Source organism: Mustela erminea, chromosome 4 (genome assembly GCF_009829155.1).
Source record: "Mustela erminea isolate mMusErm1 chromosome 4, mMusErm1.Pri, whole genome shotgun sequence".
NCBI lineage: Eukaryota > Metazoa > Chordata > Mammalia > Carnivora > Mustelidae > Mustela > Mustela erminea.
In genome coordinates, this window is record NC_045617.1 from 67,603,700 (window position 1) to 67,628,168 (window position 24,469).

Here is a 24,469-nt window from a genome sequence, read left to right on the forward strand (position 1 = left end):
TGCATAAATGTGAAGCTAAGTTACAAATCCTGGAAGGGATTGTGAAAAATTGATGTATTTTTTTTTTCATAAATGAAAGAATCTACCAATCAAACCATCCAGGTCAGAAGATGTCTTTTTCAGAAAGGTTTTGACTTTAGTTCAATTTAATAGTAGTAGGGTTATCCAAGTGATAAGTGGGTTGAGTTTTGGTAGTTACTATGAAATTGGTGTCCTTTCTCTAAGTTGTTGAATTTACGTATTGTTAAAAGAAGATTTAGAGAATTTTGTTTTTGTTATTAATAATTTATTAAGCAAAAAATAAATTATTTATAGACACCTTGGTGGCTCAGATGGTTAAATGTCTGCCTTCAGCTCAGTTCATCATCCCAGGGTCCTGGGATCAAGTCCTCCATTGGGCTCCCCACTCAGTGGGGAACCTGCTGTTCCCCCTGCTTGTGGTCTCTCTCCCCCTGATAAATAAATAAATAAAATCTTAAAAAAAAGAAAGGAAGAAAGAAAGAAAGAAATCATTTGTGATCAGAGATACTTCAAATCCAAAACTGTCATAAATCTTAGAAGCTTGATTATATACGTGGTGGTTTGTAAAGTGAAAAATGAGGAAGGTGTTTAAACTTTACAGTGTTTGGTTATTATGATGGGGGTTTCCAGATGTCAGGGGATTGCTTAATAGTCATTATTTTATATCATTTTAGTATCATGACTTAAGTTTCTTTTATAATTATCAGAGACAGTACAAGAAATAATCTAAAGTAAATTGCTCTTATGTTCATGAAATATGCTAGATTCAGTTTTGCTTATATGGCTTATATGGTTTTGTGTGCTCCAGGGATTTTCAAGCCTGGTTTCTATTTTATTTTATTTTAATGGTACATAGGGTTGTTGGTAACATATCTTTTTAATCCCTTTATTAACCACAGTGTCTGTAGGGACACATCCTTTTTCACTGTGGATGTGGGAAATTTGTGTTTTCTATTTTTCCCCCTTGTCAGTTTAGTGAGATGTTTATCAATCTTGTTGATCTTTTGAAGGAAAAAATTTTTACTTCACTGATTTTCTTAATTGATTTCTTGTCATATCTACTGAATAGAGAGCGTATATAGGAATAACATCTATTCGTATTTCATGCAATATTAATATATTTGGATTTATACCTATCATTTAATTATTTGGATTTATATCTAGTATTTTATTATTTGAAAATCACATATCTACAAATGACTTAACCAGTGTATTAAAAAATTCTCAAAATTAAAAAAAAAAAAAAGAAACAAACCAACTGAATAGTCAGCAAAGACAGGAATGATACTTTGTAAAAAGAAGCAATTAAAGGGGCCCCTGGGTGGTTCAGTGGGTTAAGCCTCTGCCTTCGGCTCAGGTCATGATCTCAAAGTCCTTCTCTCTTCTCAGCAGAGAACATGCTTCCCCCTCTCTCTCTGCCTGCTGATCTGTCGACTTGTGATCTCTCTCTCTGTCAAATAAATAAATAAAATCTTTTTAAAAAGAGGCAATTAAAATGGCAGTGGGCTTATGAAAATACGTTATATACATCATTAACCATTAGGGAAATACAAATTAAAGCACAATGAAATAACATTACACATCTATTGGAATGACTAAAATAAGAAATATGGACACTATCAAGCTCTGGTGAGTTAGCCTTGCATATGAGTGGACAAACGATGATCATTCCAGAAGTGTTGTAGAAGGGAAATGTAGAAATGTTGTAAAAGGGAAATAAACTAAAATCATCTCTCTCTTTCTCTTTCTCTCTCTCTCTCTCTTTCACACACAATTGCAGGCATATTAAAGATCTAATGGTAAAGGAAAAAAATGAAGCTTTCAAAGCAAATACATGAGAGTTAGATGAGAATGTGTTTACAATTATCAGATGTAAATGTTTTTCTAGATAAAACACAATAAACACAAACTATAACAAAAAGGTAAAATTAATTGTATCAACATTTAATTTTTTGTTATTATACCAGACCCTATAAATAGAGAAAAAAGAAACTGCAAGAAGAAAAATGATTTGCTTTTAATTAACATATAATGTACTATTTGTCCCAGGGGTACAGGTCTGTGAATCATCAGGCTTACACATTTCACAACACTCACCATAACACATACCCTTCCTAATGTCCATAACCCAGCAAATATATCCCTACTCCCCACCTCCCAGCAACCCTCAGTTTGTTTCAAAAGATTAAGAGTCTCTTATGATTTGTCTCCCTCCTGATCCCATCTTACTTCATTTTTCCCTCCCAACCCCCACAACCCTCCACCCTCCTCTCATACCAGATAGATCATATAATTGTCTTTCTCTGATTGACTTATTTCACTTAACATAATACCATCTAGTTCTATCCACATCATTGCAAATGGCAAGATTTCATTTCTTTTGATGGTTGTATAGTATTCCATTGTGTGTGTGTGTGTGTGTGTGTGTGTGTGTGTGTGTGTGTGTGTGTGTACTCTGCATCTTCTCTATCCATTCATCTGTTGATGGACATCTAGGTTCTTTCCATAGTTTGGCTATTGTGGATATTGTTGCTATAAACATTCGGGTGCACATGCTCCTTCAGAGCACCACATTTGTATCTTTTTTTTTTTTTAAGATTTATTTATTTATTTATTCGACAGACAGATATTACAAGTAGGCAGAGAGGCAGGCAGAGAGGGAGAGAGGAAGAAGAAGTTTCGCCACCGAGCAGAGAGCCAGATGTGGGGCTTGATCCCAGGACCCTGAGCTCATGACCTAAGCTGAAGGCAAAGGCTTTAAATCACTGAGCCACCCAGGCACCCCACTACATTTGTATCTTTAAGGTAAATACCTAGTAGTGTGATTGCTGGATCATAGGGCAGCTCTATTTTCAACTTTTTGAGGAACCTCCATATTGTTTTCCAGAGTGGCTGTACCAGTTTGCATTCCCACCAACAGTATAGGAGTGTTCCCCTTTCTCTGCATCCTCACCAACATCTGTCCTTTCCTGACTTGTTAATTTTAGCCATTCTGACTGGTGTTAGGTAATATCTCTTTGTGGGTTTGATTTGTAATTCCCTGATGCTAAGTGATGTGGAGCACTTTTTTTCATGTGTCTGTTGGCTTTCTAGATGTCTTCTGTTCATGTCCTCTGTCCATTTCTTGATTGGATTATTTGTTCTTTGGGTGTTGCATTTGATAAGTTCTTTATAGATTTTGGATACTAGCCCTTTATCAGATATGTCATTTGTGAATATCTTCTCCCATTCTGTCAGTTGTCTTTTGGTTTTGTTTACTGTTTCCTTTGCTGTGCAAAAGCTTTTGATCTTAATGAAGTCCCAATAGTTCATTTTTGCCCTTGCTTTTCTTGCCTTTGATGATGTTTCTTGGAAGAAGTTGTTGTGGCTGAAGTTGAAAGGTTGCTGCCTGTGTTCTCCTCAAGGATTTTGAGGGATTCCTATCTCACATTGAGGTCTTTCATCCATTTTGAGTCTATTTTCTTGTGTGGTGTTAGGAAATGGTCCAATTTCATTATTCTGCAGGTGACTGTCCAGTTTTCCCAACACCATTTGTTGAAGAGACTGTCTTTTCCATTGGACATTCTTTCTTGCTTTGTCGAAGATTAATTGACCATAGAGTTGAGGGTCTATTTCTGGGCTCTCTTTTCTGTTCCATTGATCTACATGTCTGTTAAAAAGATATTTTTAATGCATTTATACAACAAGGGATTTGTAAACAAAACACATAAGTAACTCTTAAAAATCGACCAACAAAAGACAATCTGATAGACAAGTGAAATACATCTATTTATGATAGACAACATAAATATGACCTGGAACATTGAAAGAAGAGGGCAGTAAATGGCTAATAAACCAATGAAAAGATATTCACTGGGAAACCGGGATACATTAAAAAAAAAAATCAACAGGATATACAATTGCATAGTCATTAGATTGGGAAAAACACCTGAATACTTATTGTCATGAAATATCCAGAACAACAGATAAAACTTTTTGGTAGAGATTTGGCAAAATACATGTACTTTAGGACTCAGAAACCCCATGTGTACCTATGATCTCAGAAAAACTCTGATTCATGTACATATAGAAAATACAAATTTCAAGACAGTGATGTTTGTATTAAAAGGAAATGGGAAACATATTATGAACACCTTATGAACAACATAAGAATGAATAAAAATTGAGATATACATTTAATGGTTTACCATATAGCAGTGAAAATGAATGAATGAATGAACTTCAAAAATATAATGTTAAGTGAAAATCATGAGTCGCAGAGGAATACGTCTAACATAGTACTACTATAAAGTGTAAAAACACACAAAACCTGTATCATGTAGGTGTATATACTCTAGTTAGTAAAAGTTTTAGGAAATGGTTGGAAATGATAAACCTCAAATTAAGGGTAGCAATTATCATTGAGAAACAGGAAAATTCAATCAAGTAGAGGTATATGAGGGCTTCATTTCTAATGTCAAATTTGTATCCTTATGCTAGGTGGTAGCCACATATTTTTATATTTGTTTATATGCCTGAAATATTACAGAAATTCTTTGAAATTGAAAATAATTTACATATTAACAGATTAAAAAGACAAAGTATCACACAATGGTTTCAGAAGCTAGAAAAACTCTTGTTATAACACAAACTTCATCCATTACCAAACATCTCATGAAAAAGGAGTGAAAGGCAACTTCCATATGATCTTATCATAACAGAAAGCTCAGCAAACAGCACACAACTTGGTAAAATATTTAAAGTGTCCACTTTAAATTTACATGAAGGCAAAAAATTGCCTATTTCTCTTCAACGTTATATGGTGGATCCAACAAGTCAAGGACAAGACATAAAAATATGATCGGAAAGGGGGAATCCAACTGCTTCCTGCATTCTTGGTTCTCCTTTTCCCTCTTCCAGGTGTATGTCTCAGCCTGCTTATCTCTCCTTTTTAGTGCTGTGCTGGGGGTTCCTCTCCCTGCCAGCCCAGCTGCCTAGTGGGACACAACTCTCCACTTCCTTGGTAAAATTTACAGCCTAAATTGGTTACTGCCATTTTCACAGAGAAAAAGAAGTAACAAAACAAACAAAATATAGGGGGGGGAAAAAAACTTTTATCATCTCTTGAATTGAAATGCCCATCTCCCTTTCTCAAATGATGGCAATTGGGGTGGGCAGCTCCAACATGTCCCCCCCTTGCATACGCCCTTCTAATTTCAGATGTTCTGTCTTGGCAGGAGCACTATCTGCAAATGGCTTCCTTGTGTGTCTCGGTTCGCATGTTGTACTATGTGTGATGTGTGTGGATCATCCTGGGCCACCATCTCCCACTGCTTACCCTTCCCATGATGTAAGGGCTTGCTTTATCAGTTATTCCTTAAGTCTGTTTTGAAAACAATAAACCAATGGCATCTACACATTCTTTTGGGGAAGTCAATCTTTTTTTTTCTTTTTTTATTAACATATAATGTATTGTTTGTTTCAGGGGCAGGGGTCTGTGATTCATCAGTCTTACAGAATTCACAGCACTCACCGTAGCACATACCCTCCCCAATGCCCATAACCCAGCCACGCTAGCCCTCCCCCGCCACCCCCTAGCAACCCTCAGTTTGTTTCCTGAGATTAGAGTGTTTTATGGTTGAAGTCAATCTTTCTTACTCATAAAGAGAAAGAACAGAAGGAAGAGTTTCCCAAATTAAAAATCTTATTCAACCAATCTGCTCAGTGTAAACAAGGAGGAAAAAAAGGTAATTCAAGGAACTGTGCATTATAATAATAAAATCCTGTATTTACAAAGTAATTACAGGTGTCAAAGTATTTTTACATCTATTAACTTGGATTTTCAAATTCATTTTACCCCAGAATATTAAGTACAGGTATAATAGAAAAATACGAGATATAAAGTATGCTTAGATAAACATAAGTAGCAAAAAAAATGATCTCATAGCTTTAATCATTTCCAAAAAATAATTAAAATATAAATTTTTAAAAACTATACAGAACTCTTATGAAATATAGTTTGGGAAACATGAGATTTTTAGAAGAGTCGTGTGAGACAGGTATAGAAAGTTCCATGATGTCAAGATATTATTTATCTCAGTTATTAATGCTTTCAAATTACTATATAAAAGCATTATAATAAAAATGATGGAGAATACAATATAAAACACTGAATTCATCTAATTCTCTCATTCTAATGTTTCTTTCTAGACTTTATCCAGAAATACTTATTTTTATACGCATGGCATATTATCAATTCCTATTTTTTTATTATTTTTATTTTATTTTTAAAAATATTTTTGTTTATTTATTTGACAGACAGAGATCACAAGTAGGCAGAGCGGCAGGCAGAGAGAGAGGAGGAAGCTCTCAGCAGAGAGCCCGATCCAGGGCTTGATCCCAGGACCCTGGGATCATGACCTGAGCTGAAAGCAGAGGCTTTAATCCACTGAGCCACCCAGGCACGCCCAATTCTTATTTTTTATTCACAATATTATGTCAAGTGTTTATGTAATTGCTTTTATCTATAATTCTCATTTTAGTGGTGATATAGTTTTACAAGATATTGGTAAGCTGAAGTTTATTATCCACTTTTTATTTTTTGGACATTTAGATTATGTTTAGAGAATATGTATGTGCATACAGTGTTTCCTTCAATTTAAAATAATATCAGACAGCAAGCAACATGAGGACAAGTCTAGTGTGTAACGGTAGGCTGGCCATTGACTTCCAGCCAGCTCCTGGACCAGGGTTTTGGAAGTACTTAGTATTTACATTTTTAATTTTTTGAATGAACAAATTGACTTTTGAAACATATTGCCAAATTGCTTTTCAAAATTACCACCTTAACATTTACTAAAGTAGCAATACGTGAATACACTGGTTTCATCACGTTCTAATTAAAACTGGGTATTTCATTGATTTTAAAATACTCCAATATTTTGAATGTTTTCTACATGATTATGTAGTCATTTACATTTCTCTGGTTGAAGTTGAATATATCTTCATGTTGGTTATTAAATAATATTTGCTTTTTCTAATTGTTGGTTCAGATTTGGAAAATGAGGTTCAGGGAAACAGAACAATAAGCAAGAAATATGGGGGCTCCTGGGTGGTTCAGTGGGTTAAGCCTCCGCCTTTGGCTCAAGTCATCATCTCAGGATCCTGGAATCAAACCCCACATCGGGCTCTCTGCTCAGCGGGGAGCCTGCTTCCCCCTCCCTCTCTGCCTGCCTCTCTGCCTACTTGTCATGACTCTCTTTCTGTCAAATAAGTAAATAAATAAATACATAAATAAATAAAAATCTTAAAAAAAATAAGCAAGAAATATCTCCTGGAATAGAAATTAGGCAAGTATGAAATATTTCTAATCTAAACTTTCTTTTTTTATTTAATTTTTTTCAGTGTTCCAAAATTCATTGTTTATGCTTATCAAAACTTTCTGATTAAAACTTTCTGTTACATTAAAATATAGTCTCTACCATAACACCCCAAATGCAGTTAATTTTTGAAGCTGAAATTTTGATTTATTTAGCTTGCAGAGTATTATATAGGCATACCTCATTTTATTATGCTTCGCTTTATTGAAGTCTTTTTATTCCTTTTTTCTTTTTTTTACAAGTTGAAGGTTTGTAGCAATCCCGTTATCAACTAAGTCTATTGAAGCCATTTTTCCAAGAGCTTTTGGTCAGTTTGTGTCTCTGTATCACATTTTGGTGATTCTCACAATTTTTCAGCCATTATTATTATTATTATATTTTTATGGTAATCTGTAATCAATGATCTTTGATGTTACTATAGTTGTGGGGCACCACGAACTGTGCCTACATAGAGAAACAAACTTGATCAATAGATCTTATGTGTGTCTGACTGCTTCACCCCAATCTCTCTCCTCATGCCACCCTATTCCCTGAGACACAACAATATTGAAATTAAGTCAATTAATAGCCCTGCAAGAGCCTCTAAGTGTTCAGGTGAAAGGAAGAGTCACACATCTCACTTTAACTCAAAAGCTAGAAGTGATTAAGATTAGTGAGGAAGGTGTGTCAAAAGCCAAAATAGTCTGACTTCTTGCATCAAACAGCCAAGTTGTGAATGCAAAGGGAAAGTATTTTTTTTTTTAATTTTATTTATTTATGTGACAGAGAGAAAGAAAGAGAACAAGCAGGGGGAGCAGCAGGCAGAAGGAAAGGGAGAAGCAGGCGTCCCACTGGGCAGGGAGCCAGATATTGGATCCAATCCTAGGACTCTGGGATCAGGACCTGAACCAAAGGTAGATGCTTAACTGACTGAGCCACCCAGGCGCCCCACAAAGGGAAAGTTCTTGAATGAAATTGAAAGTGTTACACCAGTGAACACACTGGTGATGAGAAAGTGAAACAGCCTTAATGCTCATACAGAGAAAGTCTGAGTGGTCTGGTTAGAAGATCAAAGCAGCCACAAGATTCCCTTCAGCCAAAGCCAAATCCAGAGCAAGGCCCTAAGTCTCTTCAATTTACAAAGGCTGAAAGAGGTGAGGAAGCTGCAGAAGGAAGTCTGAAGCTTGTAGAGGTCAGTGCATGGGGTCTAAGGGAAGACACCGTCTCCATGACAGAGAAGTGCAGGGTGAAGCAGCAGGTGCTGGTGGAGAAGCTCAAAGTGCTCCCCGGAAGATCCGGCTGACCTCACTCATGAGGCTGGCCGCACTGTACAACAGATTTTAAATATAGATAAAACAGCTTTCGATTGAAGAAAATGCCATCTAAGGCTTTCATAACTAGAGAGAAGTCCATGGCTGGCTCCAAAGCTTCAAGGGGCAGGCTGGCTCTCTAGTTAGGGGCCAGCACAGCTGGTGACATACATTTGAAGCCAATGTCCATTTACCATTTGGAAAATCGTCAGGCCCTTAAGAATGATGCTAAATCTACTCTGTCCATGGAACTACAGTCTGGGTGACAGCACAGCTGTTGTCGACATGATTCCCTGAGCATGTAAGGCCCACCATTGACACCTACTGCTCAGAAAAAGAAAATCAGAAAAAAGATTCCTTTCAAAGTATTACTGCTCACTTGACGATGTCCCTTACTTGACGAAGAGCTCTGATGGAGACGTCCGATGAGAATAACGTTTTCCTGCCTGCTAACAGCCCTTCTGCAGCCCATGGATCAAGGAGTCATTTTAACTTTCATGTCTTATTATTTATTTAAGAAATATGTTTCATAAGGCTAGAGCTGCCATAAATAGTGATTCCTCTAATGGATCTGGGAAAAATACATCAAAAGTCTTCTAGAAAGAATTTACCATTCACGATGCCATTAAGAACATCTGTGATTGGTGGGAAAAGGTCAAAATATCCACATGAACAGGAGTTGGGAAGATGTTGATTCCAACCTTCATGGATGACGGTGAGGGTTCAGGATTTCACTGAAGGAAATAATTGCAGACGTGGTGGGAATAGCCCGGGAACTAGAATTAGCCATGGAGCCCAAAGGTGGGACGGAATTGCTGCAACCTCCTGATCAAACCGGAATGGGTGAGGAGTCGCTTCTTATGGATGAGCAAAGAAAGTGATTTTTTGAGATGGTAGCTACCCATGGTGAAGATGTAAAGATTGTTGAAATGACAACAAAGGATTTGGAATATGACATACACTTAGTTGATAAAGCAGCAGTAGGATTTGAGAAGATCGACTCCAATTTTGAATGAAGTTCTCCTGTGGGTACGATGCTATCAAAAAGGATCACACGCCACATAGAATTTGTCTATGAAAGCATGAGTCAAACAATATGACCAACTTTATTGTTGTTTTATTTTTTAAAATTACCACAGCCACCCACCCTCCAGCAACCATAGGCATGGGGGCAAAACCCTCCACCAGCAAAAAGATTGTAACTCACTGATAGCTCATATTATGCCAACCTTTTCCTTAGCAATAAAGTATTTTTTACATAAGTGTGCACATTTTTAGACATATTTTTATCACACTTAATAGACTATGGTATAGCATAAACATAACTTTTGTATGCACTGGGAAACCAAAAAATTATTATTGCATTACTTTATTGAGGTGATCTGGAACCAAATTCACAGTGCATCTGATGGATACCTGAATATTGATGTGATTATCTCTAGGTATCACACCTGTGTCTTGGCATCTGTAGAAAGAATACAGTATTCCCAGCCCCAGATTTTTGTAGGTTTGATTTAGTTGAACTTCCAATGATTTTGCTAATATTCCTAATAACCGAATCACTGGCTATTTGAATTTAATAAGTTATTTTCTGAATTTTTAAAATGTTTTAAAATTACTTAAAATGTTTTGGGGATTAACAGGACTTTAATCACACATTAAAAATCCCTTCAACTACTTGTGTATATTGAGTCCGTTTTATTTTGCACATTCCCTTGACATTATTATATGACAAGCCACAGAATAATTTCTGAATATTAAATGTGACTTCACAGAAAATAGAACTTTGGCATCTGGTGAGGAAGATAACCGTCTTAGCTTATCTTTCAGAGAGGTTTTAAGGAATTCAGGGTGTTACCTTCTGTAAGGAGATTAAAAGAGGTCTAGGTTTGAAAATAAATAAATAAGTAAATTAATACTCCATTAATCTAATCAGTCTTTTTTTTCTTAAATAGATCACTGTTGAGATATTAGAGGGAAATATATACTCTCAGTAACTAACTGGGTGTTTGCCTTCAACGACTCTATTCCTGGTACTTTTGGACAAAATTTCATTTATATGAGGCATCCATAAATCAGATGTGCAGGACTTAGGCCCATCCGGCCAGGTTTTACAGCTGAAGGGAAAGCTGAGATTGCCACTTGAAAAGGGTGGGTCTGAGGTACTTTGCTCGGGACAGCCAGGGCCCCACGACGCACGTGACACACGCTGCAGGTGCAGCGAGAAGAGGCTAAGATTTCAGTCGCCAAAACTCTCATCCTCACTTCCCAGCACAACTGCTATAAATCAGTAGTCAAGGAATGATGAAATAGTACCTATAACATCAATATTCGAGTTTTTGAAGAGCTCAAAACGTGTATAAATAGACACACGTGTACACATACCCATATATACATACGTATGGGGGCAGATATATACATATGTACACTTGTTTTGTGTTTGTTTGTTTTTTTTTTAAGATTTTATTTATTTATTTGACAGAGATCACAAGTAGGTAGAGAGGCAGGCAGAGAGAGAAAGGAGGAAGCAGGCTCCCTGCCAAGCAGAGAGCCTGATGCGGGGCTCTATCCCAAGACCCTGAGATCATGACCTGAGCGGAAGGCAGAGGCTTAACCCACTGAGCCACCCAGGCGCCCTGTACACTTGTTTTTATGTGGCAACATACATGCTTCCTGTAATTTCTTTCCCCGAGACTTATCGCTTCTGCTAGATGTCTGTAAGGATACCACGCTTCTCAGGTCGGAAGTTGCAGAAAAGAAGCCTATCCCCAGCAGGGAGCTACCACAGTGTGAAGCAAACCACTGTTTTCTACAGCTTTAAACGCTCTTCAGGATGTTGTGTTTTACTTCGATTTAGAATAATCCTCGTATTTGTGCACTTTGCACAAATTCATTGTAAAAAGATATAATCACGTTGAAGGGTGTAATTCATTACCCTTCAAGGTATGCTCCTAACTTTGTTTCCTTGGACTAGGTCTTAGATGAACCCATCTGTGAGATTTGGTACTCTTGAGAGATGGGATTTTAAAGGGATTCCAAACAGTTGAGATGGAGCGCCCTCTCGTGTTCATTACAAGTATTGCCAGTTGGAAGTTTGTTGTTTTGTTTTGTTTTAAGCTTCAGTATTACTGAAGAGGAGGAAAAGTAAAGTTATTCAGTTTTCTCCTTTGACTGAATCAATTTTCATAATAATTGGGGTACGTCTGGGGAAGTACCTGGTGAGTTATTCTTGTGAACCCATCAAGGAACCTCTTTATTTTTATCTCACTCCTTAGGCTTGCAGATAAACATAGAATCAGTTTCCTCTTTCTCCTTGGGGATTCCAGTCACTCTCAAATTCTTCTCCCACATTTCTGGGAATCTTCGAAGTGGTCTCAAACGTACTTGAGAATTATTCTTTTAGAGATGACTGAACTTTCTCAGAAGAAATTGACTTTTGGGAGGATGAGTCATTCATTTGTATGGGGATAAAAAATTGTGAGCTCCTGGCTGGCTCAGTCTGGGGAGCATGTGACACTTGATCTCAGGATCGTGGGTTCAAGCTCCATGTTGGATGTAAGGATTACTTAAATAAATAAAGTTTTAAAAATAGGGAAGGAAGTTGAAAAGCTGTGGAACATTGGGCACTGCTAAGAAAATGTTGGTTTTAAAGAATGATTAATTGGGTGAGGCAGGGAGCAAGGAAGCATCCTGAGGACAGTGGACGCTTGTAACAGGAATGAGCCCATGCGAAATGTAGACCGAGAAATGCACTGGAAAAGGTGTATTAAGGCCAAAGGTAAACTCTGACTATAATTCAGTCTGTGGCCTAGAGAGAGGAGACAGTGACACTGCCATACCTTCGTGTGTCCCTGTTCTTCCACAAGTGATAGAAGACCAGTGGAGTCTGGCGAGCAGCTTCCCCAGGCCTGCTCTTGGCTAACAGTTGGAGTAGAGATCCTAGAGGTAATTATCAGACGCGGCATCCTGGGGGTTTAGCTAGCCCTAAAGAAGGTAGTCCAGGACTGGACTGGATTATAAAATCCCCAAACAGAAAAACAAAGTAGGGTCAGGGACTGAAAGAGAGGCTGAGAAATGCAGATATGGAAGAAATTTGTGGGGCCAAGGTTCTACATCTCCCATGTTTTATGTTTGTTTATGTTTTGTCTTCTCAGAATCCTATGCCAGAGTCTTTGGGAACCGATGTGCAGCAAACCAAAATCCTATCACTAATTCAAGTTCAAAGCCTGAAAATGCCCAGGATTTTGGGTTGGATGATGGAGTAAAGTCCTTTGAAAATTAGTTTGCTTTTTTTCACTTATATATCCTCTCCCTCTTTGTACCCTGCTTATTGATAAGCAGGACCATACAATTTCAGTCCTGAAATTGTTGTTTTAATTAATTTGAGATGAAGTGAGGTCACAAAGCATTCTCATCATGTTCTCTGAAACCACATCTTTTCCTATCTCTGCTGTAGCACTTGGCCGTTGGAGTTGTGTTTATTGTTTTCATGTCTACATATACCATTTGTATTAGAGTGCCTGAAAAGCAGAGACTATAACTTATTCCCCTTTGTATTTTTAGCATCTAGCATAAGAAGGGCTTGTTGAAAAAGAAAAAGGGGGGCGCCTGGGTGGCTCAGTGGGTTAAGCCGCTGCCTTCGGCTCAGGTCATGATCTCAGGGTCCTGGGATCGAGTCCCGCATCGGGCTCTCTGCTCAGCGGGGAGCCTGCTTCCTCCTCTCTCTCTCTGCCTGCCTCTCTGCCTACTGTGATCTCTGTCTGTCAAATAAATAAATAAAATCTTTAAAAAAAAAAAAAAAGAAAAAGGGACGTGATTTATAAGTACTTTTCCGAAGAAATGAATGAAGGAAGGAAGGAAGGAATTGTAGAGGTACATTCTAATAAATGGAATATAAATAAACTGAGACCAGGTCAGCCATTTATATTTGGATAGTCATCTATCACGCCTTTAAGTTTCTGTTTTATATTGGGCTGTCAGAAGGTTGAACAAATGAAAATAAGAAATAAAAAAGAAAAAGCGTAATAGAATGTTCCATATTGTTTATTATATAAAGTGGAATTCAAAAGAGGCCCCATAGCATCTTATAAAATTTCAATCATACTATAAATCTATTTTCTCCATAAATCTCAAATGTGGCCCATTTTGTGAGAGGATTTGTGTTTGGTGGTCAGCGCTGAGGATGATGGCTGATTTCTAGTGGTGGGTTACCTGCGTTAATAATGGGGTAAATGAAATGGAAAATCAAAAACCCTACTTTATTTCTTTCTGAGAGACTCATCTTTCTCATCTTTATTAAAATACTAATTGTCCTGAAATTTGTAGACCTCAGGATATCTTTCTGAGTGAGCACAAGTAATAATTGTAATCTAGTCAAGTTCAATTTTAAAAAGCTGCTGGGTTTTTTTTTTTCTTTTCCTTTTTGACCTCCAGCAAAGTCGTATAAACATTTTTAATTGCTTGACCATGAGATGGCCTCCCATCTTGGCAAATCTGTGGATCCTGCTGATCAGTGGCTCTGATAATTTAAGCGTCAATGTCAGTTTGTCAAATGGGCAATATGTAACTTCCAGAGATTTTAGACCATTTGCTTATTGGCAATTTGTTATCATTTGAAGCTGGTTTTCTTCTTTAAAAAATTATAATCCTGGGTTTCTGAGATTAATATTCTACCTGAGGAATAAAAGAGATTCCCATTCAGCTCTTCCACAATGATGGTTTTTATCATTCATGATATTCTTTAGGGAAAAGGTCACCTTTTTGCAATGTTTGACTCTATGCCTGGACATCGACTGTGGGCAAGGTATAGGAGTGAAATACAGATTCTTGGTACGTTGACTACTGGGCGGTGGACCTGGTATTACTCCGGAAGTCACCAACAGGTGAAAAAGGCATCCTGAGACCTGAGATTAGGCTTTTAAAAAACATAAAATTAAATGTTTTTCTCCTTTCATGAGTTTCTTAAAAAAGTATTTATTCTATTGTTATCTAGTTTAATAGTTATTAGGATTTGAGTATGACTCAGTTAATTTTTTTAATATCAGTGAAAAATTGCAAATATTCACTGAAGTAGAGTAGATAATAGTACAAGGGAACTGCTATATAACCTCACTCAGATTTGACAATTATCAATATTTTGCTACTTTTGCTTGATTATTCCTTTTCCTTTCCTTTTTTCTTTGCTGAAATATTCTAAAGCAAATCCTACATTTTAGCAATAGATGTGTGTATCTCAAAAAGAACCTTTTTTTAAAAAGCTAATGAATTTAAATTAAAAAAAATATTTTAACCAAAATGCCATTATCAGATCTAACAAAATTAAAAATGTTTCTTGGTATCAAATGATATTCAGCTCATAATTAATTTCCCAGATTGTATCAAAGCATGTTTTTACTGTTGTTTCCTTGAGGATGCAACACTCAATGTTTAAAATGTACTTGAATCCCCACATGAGACCCATTATTAAGAACATAATGACAAATCACCTACATGCACTTGGAAACACTTTTGAACGGGGCTATATTTTATTAGTCTCCATATTGTCTACATATTCTTGGAAAATGATAGTGCATATGTGTGAGACATTTTCAGGCTACAGAAAATGCTTGATGATCACAAATATTTGTAGCATTTGTAATAATTTGTAATTCCTCCTCAGGCTCTGAATCCTTAGTCTAGACTACATTCGTTAAATGGTAAAAGATAATTTTAACTTAGACCAAAGTTTTTATTTTATTATTGTAATTATTATGTTTATTTTATTTAATTTGTTTTGTTTTGTTGCTGTTGTTGTTATCAAAAAATTATGATCTGATCTCCATTGTAGGAATTTTTCTTGTAATCCTGGATTATTATTCTAATGGTTTTCTAGGCCTTCATACCAGGGAGTACTTAATAAGTGAGATAATTTTAGACCCTTTTGATTTGCTAAAATCTGAGCTTCCTTATTTGATTCCTTACTTGATTCTGGTGTACTCCATTTTAATACTATTTATCATTTATTCATATATTTCCCAATATGAATTCTGTATCATTTAAAGTTATTTTTAATTGAAATGATATGAATTAAATTCTAAAAATGATCATGTCAGAGAAGTGAAATATATTCATTGTAAGAAATTATAGAGCTATAAAAAAATGAAAGGAAAAAAATAACTCATAATCTGTGACCTAGAGAGAACCTCTGGTAGGTAATATTTTGACATATAGTCTTCCAATTTTTTCTATAAAAAGTTGGCTCTTTCTGCATGTATAATTTAGTATTCTACTTCTCCACATTGTGTTGTGAATATTTCCGTTTTTCATCATGCTTATAAATGTGGTTTTTACAAGTTTCCATAATATATCACAATATGGATATACCATAACTCACTTAAACATTGTGTGTTTGCTGAGCCTAGAAATATAGATGAATATACATGTACATACACATATACATATACACAAAACATTGTTCTAGATTTCTTCTGATGATTTCTTTTTAAAGTAATTTAAAACTATTTAGTAATTAATTAGTGATAGACCCTTTAAACTAATTGTTCCATGAAACACCGGAGACAATGTCCTTGTTTGCTTTGATCCTCAAATCTCTAGGTTGTGCTTTGTATTTCTCAAGTTCCCCAACACTTGGCATCTGCTGGCTCCTTGGCACCACCCCTTCCATCCTGTTGATTACTTCCTGCCATATTACTCAAAGAAGCCCTAAATTCCTCTCATTCAATCACAAAAAGATTTCCAAATCTTAGTCTCTAACAGAAATGCAGGCCCACCATTGGTGTATCTTGAACACAGCAAAGCTCTGAGCAAAACACAATGGGCCTTCAATAATGACAATCTAAACTTAAAGAGTAGTTAGGGTTATGGAGGCAAATTTTCTTCCATTAAGGAACCAATCTTTTGCTTTGAAATTTTTCCAAGAATAGTTGGGGCAGTAGCTAAGAGGTAAGGCCAGGAAATATGTGTCAAGTACTTAGCACAATGCTTGGCACCTGGGAAATGTTTAATAAAAGTTAATTGTTGATGATAAAGACAATGGATACATCTCTTTATGAATACATTTGTTTACACCTTGTGAAACTGGCATTTTCATTGGCCAATGGTACACAGACTGGTATTCTATATAAGGTGTTAATATACGTTTAACACATTTTGGAAAAGCTTTTGGGTTGAAGAAATGAAATTTGAAAAAATACATTCCAATGAGAAAGCACTGCGGGTGATAGCGATAATTCTACTACTAACATTACTACTACTAATTGTTGGTAGTATTATATTTGTATTCCTTTTCTCCACCTGCAAATCTTGAGTCTAGGATACATAAATCTCCCCCACTGTGGATAATTTGGAAAAACAACAACAACAACAACAACAACAACCAGGAACTGAATGATTAACATTTTTTAAAGAGGGGAAATAAAATAAAAGACAAAGCAGGAACAGAAAAAAAAAAAAGTATGACAAGATAAACCCAGTTCTTTTTCAGAATGACAACTGAGCAGCTTTCAAAGCAACTAAAGGTTTTGACATAAAGTTTATGGGCTGAAACAAGGCTATATAATTACATACATTGGGGGAAGGATTTGAGAAATGCCTAAGAGCTATACAGAATAATCTCAAGAGAGGTTAACAATGTATATTCTTTCTTCAGCATTCTCTTTTTTTGCATCTCTTTGAATACAATAGGATCTGAAGGCATGAATCTATGGGGTCTACATGACAAAAATCCTAAAATATTGTTTGTTTATAGGGGTGCTCCCTAGTATTCAATGATCTACATAAAAGCAAAATTAGTTAAAACATGTGTCATTTAAATCTCAGAGGAGGGATGGCCTAAGAATGTTCTAGCAAGTAAAAGATGGTAATTGTGCCCTGGGACACTCTGCATTTTAGTAGAGTAATATATATAAAATGTAATTTGATGGGAGAGACTTTTGCCTTCATTTTAAAGTTTATAACAAACCTATAAGAGTTTGCTCAAGTTCACCTAAGATACCGGATATCACTCTTTCTCTCAAATCTGAAGTTAAGTAGAAATTGCTTTACCACAGACCGTTTCAGCAGCTTCATCTTCCTGGTTGGACATGACATAAGTTCCCTTTTATTAAATTAACAACCACCCTAAAAGTTAGTGACTTTAAACAATGACCACTGATGTATCGCACACGTCCTCAGATTGGCCGTCTCTGCTGGTCTAAGCTGGGCAATCTCTCTGGTCCGGGCCAGCTCTGGCTGGTGTGCCTGGAGCTTCTCCACACACGAATGCTCATTCCTCACAGGCAGTCTTGGGCTTGTTCACATGGCAGCGTCATTCCAAGAGTATCAAGCCAGCAGGTCCCATCGCCTCAGTACTTTCCAAGTTTTTGCTTGAGTTACACTGGTGACTGTCTCTTTGGTCAAAGCAAGTTGTAGGATCAGTTCAAATAAAAGAGCTGAAGAAAAATTTTGACTGGAGGAGTTTCAAAGTTACTATGGATCTGGGGCAGGAAAGAATTTGTGACCATTTAAAAAATTTACCATAGAGATGAATCTACTATAGATTTATAGACTGCCTAATTTATTTGCTACATATTCCCATTTTATAAATGAAGACCTAATTTTCAAAAAAAATTAAAGTGTCCAAGTTCTCAAAAGATGACAAATAATGGCATGAAAATTTGAACCCTTTCAACCTGACCTTGCTGGTCCTACCATTAGACCATGCTAATTACCGAGGGGCTCTGGAGGACTAACACATTTGCATTAGATTACAAAAATCCATAAGAAATAACAGTATACAACAGAGTCAGAAGTTTGCCTTTATTATTGAAGAGGTGTGTAGGTGTGTATATGTGTTTGTGTGTGACATTTTTAGCAGTTTTTCCTCTAAGGCTTTGGATTATTTGCAACAGGTTTCTGTAGTCTCAGAGTAAATCCATACACAATTTTTTTAAAAATTCTTTTTTTGTAAAGATTTTATTTATTTATTTGACAGAGAGAGAGATCACAAGTAGGCAGAGAGGCAGGCAGAGAGTGAGGGAGAAGCAGACTCCCCTCTGAGCAGAGAGCCCAATGCGGGGCTTGATCCCAGGACCCTGAGATCATGACCTGAGCCAAAGGCAGAGGCTTAACCCACTAAGCCACCCAAGTACCCCTTTTATTTATTTATTTTTTTCAATCCATACACAATGAGGATTTCAAATTGGGGAATATAGTGCTGTAGAATAAAATGTAGTTAAAACTTCAAATGTTATAATGACTTGAATCTGTCCCAAAGTCAGATGAGATTCCACACTGGTTCACTTATAACTATAAACGTAGATGATTCCTGCAACAATCAGAGCAGAATTAGAACCAACAAAATTTGCATTTCCTTTTCCTCAAAAGAACAGCGTGAGAGTATGCAAGCAACTGTATAAGACAGCAAGAAATGGAGAAAGGCGAGAACTAGAAGAAAAGTGAAAAGGAAAACCATGGGGAACAAGAACCAGGGGAAGCAAGAGATTCATTCACCTGCAGTGGGAGGCACGGTTGCTTAAACTGTTAGAAAGTATAGTTGACCCTTGAATGATGGAAGGGTTTGGAGCACTGACCTCCCGCATAGTTGAAAATCCAAGTGTAACTTCTGACTTCCCCAAAGCTTTACTAATATCCTACTGTTGACTGGAAACCTTACCAATAACATAAACATCTGATTAGCACATATTTTGTATGTTATGTTATGTTATATTATATCTATATATATAATATATATATAGAAATAATATAACATAACATGTTAGATAACATAACATACATATATATATATGTATGTTATGTTATATTATTTCTTCTTTTAAAATATTTTATTTATTTATTTATTTAAGAGATATGCAAGTGTGAGCACGGTGAGGCGGGGAGGAACAGAAGAGGAGGGAGAGGGAGGGGAAAGAATCTCAAGCAGTCTCCACATTGAGTGCAGAGCTGGGCAGGCCAAAAACAAGAGTTAGATGTTTAACCAACTGAGCCACACAGGCACCCTCCCATATACTGTATTCTTAAAGTAAGCTCAAGGAAAGAAAATGTCATTAGAAAAATCCTAAGAAAGAGGGATGCCTGGGTAGCTCAGTTAAGTGTCTTCCTTTGGCTCAGATCATGGTCTCAGGGTCCTGGGATCAAACCCCTCACCAGGCTCCCTGCTCAGGGGGTGTCTGCTTCTCCCTCTCCCACTCCTCCTGCTTGTGCACTCTCTCTGTCTCTCTCTCTCTGTCAAACAAATAAATAAAATCTTCAAAAAAAAGAAAAGAAAACCTTAAGAAAGACAAAAACACACTTACAGTACTATACATATATTTATTGAAAAAACAATCCTCAAATAAATGGACCCACACAGTTCAAACCTATGTCGTTCAAGGGTCAGCTAGGGCAATATTTTTGCTGACTTAGAAGAATGGCAATTATTTTGTTTTTCCCAGACACAATGGGATCTCATTGAATGTGCTCTGATTTAATAGTATGTATTTGAGGTCATTTGTTAAAACAATGTTTTATTTTGAGATCACTACAGACTCAGAGGCAGTTGTTAGGAATAATACAGAAAAATACAATTATTCTTTACCCACTTTCTCCAATCATTATATTTGTCAGGTCATTTTGAAGGGAAAAAAGTAACTAAAGCATTTCAGTTAAAAAATTATTAAAGCCCTGGAGTCAAAGAATTTTCACCATAATTAAAATTACTCAAGGTAATACCTCACATTAACAGAATGAAGCACAAAACCACACAACATCTCAATTAATTCAGAAAAAGCATTTGACAAATTTAACATTGTTTTATGATAAAAACTCATAATAAATTAGGAATAAAAAGCATACACCTTAACATAATACATATCATATATGAAAAGCCCACAGATAACATCTACATAAGTGTAGAAAACTCCAAAGATTACATTAAAAAAAAATACTGTTAAAAACTAATAAAGTTAGAAAAGTTGTATGATTCTCACCTAATCCAAGAGATGAAAGATTATACATTGAAAACTATTAAATATTGTTGCAAGAAATTTTAGAATATACAAATAAATGGAAAGACATTTCATGTTCATGGACTGGAAGACAATATTGGTAAGATGTCCATCCTACCCAAAGCAATCTACAGAATCAGTGTAATCAAAATTCCAATGTTATTTTTGCAGAAAAAGAAAAATCTGTCGTATAGAAAAAAAGTTCGTATAGAATCTTAAGGGACCCAGAATAGCTAAAACAACTTTGAAAAAGATTAAAGTGGGAGGGCTCACATTTTCTGATTTCAAAATATATTGTAAAGCTACAATACTCAAAACATTGTGGTACTGGTATAAAGACAAACACTGGCATAGAAAAGAATAAGAATAGAGAACAAAGAATAGAATAGGAAGTCCATAAATAAACTTTCACATATATGATCAAATGATTTCTTAAAATATTTTATTTATTTGAGAAAGAGAAGGAGAGAAAGAATGGGGGAGGGGCACGAGGAGAGGGAGAGAATCTCAAGCAGACTCCCTGCTGGGTGTGCAGCCCCATCCCAGGACCCCAAGATCATGACCTGCACAGAAACCAAGAGTTGGGTGCATAACTGACTGAGCGACCCAGGCACCCTGATCAAACGATTTTTAACAAAAGTGCTGAGACCATTCAATGGGGAGAAGACAGTCTCTTTAACAAATGGTATTGAGGAAATTAAGTATCCACGTGCAAAAAATGAAGCTGGACCCTTATCTCATTTTCTACAAGAATTAAATTGAAATGGATTAAGGACATAAAAGAAAGACCTCAAATGATGGAACACTCAGAAGAAAATATAGGGGAAACAATTAATGACATTGGATCTGGCAATGATTTCTTGAATATGACACAAACTATGGAAGCAAAAATACACAAATGACACTACATCAAACTTAAAAACTTGCATCAAAGGATACAATCAACTAAGTGAAAGTGCAACCTATAGACGGGGAGAAAATATTTGCAAATTATATATCTGATAAGGGTTAACATCCAGAATATATAAAGAACTACATGTCAACAACAAAAAATCAAATAACTCAATTTTAAAAAGGCTAAAGAACTTGAGTAAACATTTCTCCAAATGGCCAACAAGCATACAAGAAGCTCATCAATCACTTATCATAAGAGGAAATCAAATAAAAGCCTCAATGAATATCACCTCATATGCATTAGCATGACTGCTACAAAGTAACCAGAAAAGAAAACAAAACAAAAGTTATTGGCAACAAATGGTATCAGTGATGATGTAGAGAAATTGAAATCCCTCTACATTGTTAGTGGAAATGTAAAAGGGTATAACCATATGAAAAACAGTATGGAGTCTCCTCTAAAAATCATTTAAATTATCTTATGGTTCACCAATCCCACTTCTGGGTACATACCCAAAAGAATTTAAAGCAGAGTCCTAAAGAGATATTTGTACATCCATATTCATTGTGAAATTATTCACAATAACAAAGAGGTCGAAGAAACAAATCTGTCTATCATCAGATGAAGAAGTAAAGAAAATATGGATATACCTATAATGAATGTTATGCAGCCTTAACAAAGGAGGAAATGTCCAATGCTATGACATGTGATAGGTAGAGGTACATGGGTAAACCTCAAGGGAATTATACTAAGTGAAATAAGCCAGTCACAGAAAGACATATGATGTACTCATATGAAATAACAAAAGTAGTCAAAATCATAGAAAAAGAAATTAGAAAAGTGGTTGCCAAAAGTCGAAGGGATGATGGGGGGGAATTAGCGTTCGATGGGTCACATTTTCAGTTTTACAAGATGAAAAAGTTCTAGAGAGCTGGTGTACAACAGTATGACTATGCTTAGCACAGCTGAGCCATACACTTAAAAATGGTTAAGATGGTAAATTTAATGTGACTTTTTTTTTTTTAACCACAGTTAAAAAAAAAAAAAATAGTTGTTAAGACACATTCCTCCTCTTCTCATCAGTTTCCAAAGTTCAAAAGCAGAGCTTTGCTCAGTGAGTTATTTAATCAATGAAATCTCCCGTTTTACTGAAAACATTGGTGATGACAAAAAGGAGAGCACTTAATACCACCAAAATTTCACACTCCTGGCCATCTGCTCTTTGGGGTGAGGGAATCTTGAAGACAAATTAACATGTGGCATATGAAAGAAAGGCAGAGAAGTTGGGACTCTGCCCAGACTTTCAAAGACCAGCACTATCCATTTGGTTTGAAAGCAGTTTTCTTACATATGGGTGGGTCCTTTGCATTCCCCGCCAAGCTATTTCTTTATATAAACAATCGCCTGTAGTCCAGTTCATCCCACGATCTTCTGTTGTAATCATTCAACTTCAAGCACAGCTATCCACACACCTGGTTAATTGCACCTCTGATCACACTCCTTCAGATCCAGCTTTCACACCCAAATTAGCCTTCCTATGTGGGGTATAGAATAAGGTCAAACAAGCAGTAAAATGCAAATCTTTGCAAAGCCCTAGAAGTGGACTTCTTTTGTCAGGAAACCTTTAGGCAAGCAACCAAGGGCAATTTTGATATTTTTAAATAGACCCGCAGCTGGACGGGCAGTGGCAGCAGCGGCCCCTGGAAACTTGTCAGAAATGCAGACTTTCCAGCCCCACCCAGACCTACTGAATCAAAACCCCCTGGGGATGGGTTTCAAAACCCTCTGGGTGATTCTGATGCCAGCTGAAATTTGGGAGCCACTGCTCCAGATTGTCTACCTCAATGTGACCAGGCCAAATCCGCTCCATTTCAGAGCGAATGTGGGAAAAGTGACAGCAGGGGGCAGTGTTTGACTATTTCTGCCTTTTTCATTAACTTGTACTCACCATAGACAACCAAGTTGCCCAGCCTGAATATTTAGCTCACTTAGTAAAAAATAAATTTCATGGTTATTTTTCTTTCCAAAAAGAAGACAAAACTATTTCCTTGAAAATATAGAACCAACATCTAAAAATAAAATAGGTGGGTTTTTTTCATTATTGTTTTTGTTGTTGTTTTTTGTTTTTTTTTCCTTTTGGGAACTTAGGGAAATTTAACTTGGAGAAAGCTTTTAAATTGTATTACATCAAGATACAAATGTGGCTGTGCTGGAAACTATTAAGTATATTCTCATAAGTCAACAGAATGTTCATTCCTGCTCCTCAGCAACCCTGTACTGTACTGTTTTGTTTTGTTTTCTATTCTATGCAGCCATGACTTTGGACTGTCCAATCTACATACGTGTCTCTGGTGTGAACAGTAAGCTTTAGGCTAGTTTATATTTTGAAAAGGGTTCACTGCAGTACAAGTCAGAGTTTTAATCATAGCAAATGGGATGAAGTTGGAAAAGAGTTATCACTGCCCTAAAAGATGGTGCGACATATATGTGATTTCATGGTGAGAGAGTCAGGCTTTGCCAAGGGAAATGATTCGTTTTCCCATTACAGGATCCAACACTGCCCGCTTTCTGATCACCAGTGGCTACAGGAATTCAGCCCTGATTTGCTTGGAGCCTTCTAGAAGCCTGCCCTCTCAGTGACCCTTCCTAGATCACAGCGATTCTGGCCCACAGCACGGGGCTTGCTCATGAGAAGGAGCACAGAGAAGGCGTTGAGGTCTAGCTGTAGCCTAGTCCCATTCACCACACCCTGGAAGCACAAATGGTTTTTAGTTTTAACACTATTGTACCCTGAAGGGCTTTGCTTGATAAATGGCCCTTGAATGGTGTGTGTAAGAGCACACAGTGCCTTCTCCAAATGGCTGCTGCCAATGATGGTAAGCATGGTCAGAGCTACTGCTTGCTGCATGCTACTGAAGCTTTGTT